The 6,379-nt window shown below is 51.5% G+C and overlaps 2 non-coding genes across 2 annotated transcripts; both read left to right on the forward strand.

Annotated features, from left to right (window-relative positions):
* Positions 1 to 1,596: 1,596 nt before the first annotated feature.
* Trnas-cga (transfer RNA serine (anticodon CGA)) lies at positions 1,597 to 1,671 on the forward strand. The gene has a single exon. It is a non-coding gene; the product is annotated as a tRNA-Ser (tRNA).
* Positions 1,672 to 3,402: 1,731 nt separating this feature from the next.
* Positions 3,403 to 3,477, forward strand: Trnas-cga (transfer RNA serine (anticodon CGA)). The gene has a single exon. It is a non-coding gene; the product is annotated as a tRNA-Ser (tRNA).
* Positions 3,478 to 6,379: the final 2,902 nt, after the last annotated feature.

A 6,379-nucleotide genomic window follows, 5' to 3' on the forward strand; every position in this document is an offset into this window, starting at 1 on the left:
TGCAAGGTTCGCAGGAGAGCTTCTGCAAAGTTTGGAAGGTAGGAGACGAGGTACTGGCAGAAGTAAAGCTGTGAGTACCGGGCGTGAGTCGTGCTTCGGTAGCTCAGTTGGTAGAGCACTTGCCCGCGAAAGGCAAAGGTCCCGAGTTCGAGTCTCGGTCGGGCACACAGTTTTAATCTGCCAGGAAGTTTCATATCAGCGCACACTCCGCTGCAGAGTGAAAATCTCATTCTGGAAACATCCGCCAGGCTGTGGCTAAGCCATGTCTCCGTAATATCCTTTCTTTCAGGAGTGCTAGTTCTGCAAGGTTCGCAGGAGAGCTTCTGCAAAGTTTGGAAGGTAGGAGACGAGGTACTGGCAGAAGTAAAGCTGTGAGTACCGGACGTGAGTCGTGCTTCGGTAGCTCAGTTGGTAGAGCACTTGCCCGCGAAAGGCAAAGGTCCCGAGTTCGAGTCTCGGTCGGGCACACAGTTTTAATCTGCCAGGAAGTTTCATATCAGCGCACACTCCGCTGCAGAGTGAAAATCTCATTCTGGAAACATCCCCCAGGCTGTGGCTAAGCCATGTCTCCGCAATATCCTTTCTTTCAGGAGTGCTAGTTCTGCAAGGTTCGCAGGAGAGCTTCTGCAAAGTTTGGAAGGTAGGAGACGAGGTACTGGCAGAAGTAAAGCTGTGAGTACCGGGCGTGAGTCGTGCTTTGGTAGCTCAGTTGGTAGAGCACTTGCCCGCGAAAGGCAAAGGTCCCGAGTTCGAGTCTCGGTCGGGCACACAGTTTTAATCTGCCAGGAAGTTTCATATCAGCGCACACTCCGCTGCAGAGTGAAAATCTCATTCTGGAAACATCCCCCAGGCTGTGGCTAAGCCATGTCTCCGCAATATCTTTTCTTTCAGGAGTGCTAGTTCTGCAAGGTTCGCAGGAGAGCTTCTGCAAAGTTTGGAAGGTAGGAGACGAGGTACTGGCAGAAGTAAAGCTGTGAGTACCGGGCGTGAGTCGTGCTTCGGTAGCTCAGTTGGTAGAGCACTTGCCCGCGAAAGGCAAAGGTCCCGAGTTCGAGTCTCGGTCGGGCACACAGTTTTAATCTGCCAGGAAGTTTCATATCAGCGCACACTCCGCTGCAGAGTGAAAATCTCATTCTGGAAACATCCCCCAGGCTGTGGCTAAGCCATGTCTCCGCAATATCCTTTCTTTCAGGAGTGCTAGTTCTGCAAGATTCGCAGGAGAGCTTCTGCAAAGTTTGGAAGGTAGGAGACGAGGTACTGGCAGAAGTAAAGCTGTGAGTACCGGGCGTGAGTCGTGCTTCGGTAGCTCAGTTGGTAGAGCACTTGCCCGCGAAAGGCAAAGGTCCCACGTTCGAGTCTCGGTCGGGCACACAGTTTTAATCTGCCAGGAAGTTTCATATCAGCGCACACTCCGCTGCAGAGTGAAAATCTCATTCTGGAAACATACCCCAGGCTGTGGCTAAGCCATGTCTCCGCAATATCCTTTTTTTCAGGAGTGCTAGTTCTGCAAGGTTCGCAGGAGAGCTTCTGCAAAGTTTGGAAGGTAGGAGACGAGGTACTGGCAGAAGTAAAGCTGTGAGTACCGGGCGTGAGTCGTGCTTCGGTAGCTCAGTTGGTAGAGCACTTGCCCCCGAAAGGCAAAGGTCCCGAGTTCGAGTCTCGGTCGGGCACACAGTTTTAATCTGCCAGGAAGTTTCATATCAGCGCACACTCCGCTGCAGACTGAAAATCTCATTCTGGAAACATCCCCCAGGCTGTGGCTAAGCCATGTCTCCGTAATATCCTTTCTTTCAGGAGTGCTAGTTCTGCAAGGTTTGCAGGAGAGCTTCTGCAAAGTTTGGAAGGTAGGAGACGAGGTACTGGCAGAAGTAAAGCTGTGAGTACCGGACGTGAGTCGTGCTTCGGTAGCTCAGTTGGTAGAGCACTTGCCCGCGAAAGGCAAAGGTCCCGAGTTCGAGTCTCGGTCGGGCACACAGTTTTAATCTGCCAGGAAGTTTCATATCAGCGCACACTCCGCTGCAGAGTGAAAATCTCATTCTGGAAACATCCCCCAGGCTGTGGCTAAGCCATGTCTCCGTAATATCCTTTCTTTCAGGAGTGCTAGTTCTGCAAGGTTCGCAGGAGAGCTTCTGCAAAGTTTGGAAGGTAGGAGACGAGGTACTGGCAGAAGTAAAGCTGTGAGTACCGGACGTGAGTCGTGCTTCGGTAGCTCAGTTGGTAGAGCACTTGCCCGCGAAAGGCAAAGGTCCCGAGTTCGAGTCTCGGTCGGGCACACAGTTTTAATCTGCCAGGAAGTTTCATATCAGCGCACACTCCGCTGCAGAGTGAAAATCTCATTCTGGAAACATCCCCCAGGCTGTGGCTAAGCCATGTCTCCGCAATATCCTTTCTTTCAGGAGTGCTAGTTCTGCAAGGTTCGCAGGAGAGCTTCTGCAAAGTTTGGAAGGTAGGAGACGAGGTACTGGCAGAAGTAAAGCTGTGAGTACCGGGCGTGAGTCGTGCTTTGGTAGCTCAGTTGGTAGAGCACTTGCCCGCGAAAGGCAAAGGTCCCGAGTTCGAGTCTCGGTCGGGCACACAGTTTTAATCTGCCAGGAAGTTTCATATCAGCGCACACTCCGCTGCAGAGTGAAAATCTCATTCTGGAAACATCCCCCAGGCTGTGGCTAAGCCATGTCTCCGCAATATCTTTTCTTTCAGGAGTGCTAGTTCTGCAAGGTTCGCAGGAGAGCTTCTGCAAAGTTTGGAAGGTAGGAGACGAGGTACTGGCAGAAGTAAAGCTGTGAGTACCGGGCGTGAGTCGTGCTTCGGTAGCTCAGTTGGTAGAGCACTTGCCCGCGAAAGGCAAAGGTCCCGAGTTCGAGTCTCGGTCGGGCACACAGTTTTAATCTGCCAGGAAGTTTCATATCAGCGCACACTCCGCTGCAGAGTGAAAATCTCATTCTGGAAACATCCCCCAGGCTGTGGCTAAGCCATGTCTCCGCAATATCCTTTCTTTCAGGAGTGCTAGTTCTGCAAGATTCGCAGGAGAGCTTCTGCAAAGTTTGGAAGGTAGGAGACGAGGTACTGGCAGAAGTAAAGCTGTGAGTACCGGGCGTGAGTCGTGCTTCGGTAGCTCAGTTGGTAGAGCACTTGCCCGCGAAAGGCAAAGGTCCCACGTTCGAGTCTCGGTCGGGCACACAGTTTTAATCTGCCAGGAAGTTTCATATCAGCGCACACTCCGCTGCAGAGTGAAAATCTCATTCTGGAAACATACCCCAGGCTGTGGCTAAGCCATGTCTCCGCAATATCCTTTTTTTCAGGAGTGCTAGTTCTGCAAGGTTCGCAGGAGAGCTTCTGCAAAGTTTGGAAGGTAGGAGACGAGGTACTGGCAGAAGTAAAGCTGTGAGTACCGGGCGTGAGTCGTGCTTCGGTAGCTCAGTTGGTAGAGCACTTGCCCCCGAAAGGCAAAGGTCCCGAGTTCGAGTCTCGGTCGGGCACACAGTTTTAATCTGCCAGGAAGTTTCATATCAGCGCACACTCCGCTGCAGACTGAAAATCTCATTCTGGAAACATCCCCCAGGCTGTGGCTAAGCCATGTCTCCGTAATATCCTTTCTTTCAGGAGTGCTAGTTCTGCAAGGTTTGCAGGAGAGCTTCTGCAAAGTTTGGAAGGTAGGAGACGAGGTACTGGCAGAAGTAAAGCTGTGAGTACCGGACGTGAGTCGTGCTTCGGTAGCTCAGTTGGTAGAGCACTTGCCCGCGAAAGGCAAAGGTCCCGAGTTCGAGTCTCGGTCGGGCACACAGTTTTAATCTGCCAGGAAGTTTCATATCAGCGCACACTCCGCTGCAGACTGAAAATCTCATTCTGGAAACATCCCCCAGGCTGTGGCTAAGCCATGTCTCCGCAATATCCTTTCTTTCAGGAGTGCTAGTTCTGCAAGGTTCGCAGGAGAGCTTCTGTAAAGTTTGGAAGGTAGGAGACGAGGTACTGGCAGAAGTAAAGCTGTGAGTACCGGGCGTGAGTCGTGCTTCGGTAGCTCAGTTGGTAGAGCACTTGCCCGCGAAAGGCAAAGGTCCCGAGTTCGAGTCTCGGTCGGGCACACAGTTTTAATCTGCCAGGAAGTTTCATATCAGCGCACACTCCGCTGCAGAGTGAAAATCTCATTCTGGAAACATCCCCCAGGCTGTGGCTAAGCCATGTCTCCGCAATATCCTTTCTTTCAGGAGTGCTAGTTCTGCAAGGTTCGCAGGAGAGCTTCTGCAAAGTTTGGAAGGTAGGAGACGAGGTACTGGCAGAAGTAAAGCTGTGAGTACCGGGCGTGAGTCGTGCTTCGGTAGCTCAGTTGGTAGAGCACTTGCCCGCGAAAGGCAAAGGTCCCGCGTTCGAGTCTCGGTCGGGCACACAGTTTTAATCTGCCAGGAAGTTTCAACCACTGATCCATTATCTCCGTTGGCGGTGGGGCTGACGTTGCGTTATAACCATATAACTCGGGCCAAGTCTCCGTTCGTAGAACTTGGAGCGGGGCAATGTCACCGTCCGCTGCTCTTAACGTGTTACGTAACAACTAAAGTTTAACATGGGAACCGATCATATTTGAACTGATAGTGACAATTCTGTACGTCGTCGTGCGCGCTCATATAGGGGAAGAACTAATGTAGGAGGGTCTGAAGCACTGTCTGTCTTCTGATCATGTCAGGTTCACCGGAGCACCCTGTGGCATTCCTTCGTCTGAGGGACGTTCAGGAACAGCATCATTCATCCATGAAACGGGGCAATAAGGTACGGTCAGCGATGATGCAGGAAGAGTAGTTGGCATCAAGTTGTGGCGTGGAGAACGTCGCTGTTTGGGTCTTCGGGGCGTTGCTGTGTTCTGGAGTCACTCAGTGAAATGTCCTGCCCCTGATGGCGGTGGGTACCGGCAACTGTGCATGTGACCTCCACCTGGGAGCCATCTGCTGGCCGTGTGACGCTTTCATCTTGGAAACACAACTCTGACTCGACCTCTACTTGTCTCGTTTTGGTAGCTTTTCTTTGTTGGTTCACAGTCGGACTGCGGGATGGAGTCACTACATTTAGGAAGAAGGTGGCAGTAGGTTCAGTCATGGCATCGAGAGTAACATTACCTCACGTCTGTTAAGAGCTTTATCTGGCATCGGGATCTGCGGAGACGGGGCCGGTTGTTGTTGTTGCAGACGGTCGGCATCGTCTCGTTCGGTCTCTGCAGGTTGTGAAAGATCGTGTGGAAGTTGTTGTGCAGGCATCTGAAGGGCATTGGTCTCAGTGCTGCCACGTAGGTGTGTATATGGGAAGTCACAGTCAGAAGGGGGCCCGCATCTCGTGGTCGTGCGGTAGCGTTCTCGCTTCCCACGCCCGGTTTCCCGGGTTCGATTCCCGGCGGGGTCAGGGATTTTCTCTGCCTCGTGATGGCTGGGTGTTGTGTGCTGTACTTAGGTTTAAGTAGTTCTAAGTTCTAGGGGACTTATGACTACAGCAGTTGAGTCCCATTGTGCTCAGAGCCATTTTTGAGTCAGAAGGGGAGAAGCTTCGTCTGTCCGGAGCTGCATCTGAGGCATTCATTACGCACGAGTCCTTCTTTACCATATGCAGAACAGGTCTTCGGCTACCCATCGTATATGATTACTGCCTGGTGACGACCAGTGAAGAGGTAGGATGGGATATGTTTCTTTAGTTCAATGTGAACTTGCTGCACTCCTTTCTAAATTGGGTATGTACTGAAGTGAGCCCATTTGTCTGCTCCAAGCTCGAATACTGTTCCCTAAGTGCGCACTGCCACCGTCACGTCTTCTGCCGGCATTTTGGACGGAAGTCGAAGATACTGATTTTGCATAACCCAAGCAGGTATCTTCAACAGTTACTAAGTCGAATGTCAGAATTTGAGGCCATCTATCGCCCGTTCTAGGATCTTGTTGCGAGCTGCACAGTTTGTCAACCACGCTACTAAGGATGGATAGGTGTATTCAGATAATGTCTTCACGAGGGATCTTCACTTCATCATGAAGGAACTGTTCAACTGTCAGTGCATTCCGTCACACATATTCGTTCAGAAAGGAGAACTTTAGTGTGGTTTTACGGTAAAAATTGGGCATTCTATTGTTGATCGTAGCACTCGCGAATACCGCTGTGAAGTAAACAACCGACAGGCACACGCCGCGGCATAAACAGGTGTCTCCCCACCGCTTGGCCACCGACGGCGAACTGACCGTACCATTCGGCTATCCGAGCACAACTCACGGGCCAGGCCTAAACATCCATATATCGTCTTCCATGTGTCTACAAGCTGTACTCGTACGTCCATTATCAATATTTCCTTGCTGGGGTGACATTTTACTTGGAAGTCACTTTCCAGGTTTCGGCGGATAAATACGATACTGCAGTGCCT

This window comes from Schistocerca nitens, chromosome 9 (genome assembly GCF_023898315.1).
Source record: "Schistocerca nitens isolate TAMUIC-IGC-003100 chromosome 9, iqSchNite1.1, whole genome shotgun sequence".
Lineage (NCBI taxonomy): Eukaryota > Metazoa > Arthropoda > Insecta > Orthoptera > Acrididae > Schistocerca > Schistocerca nitens.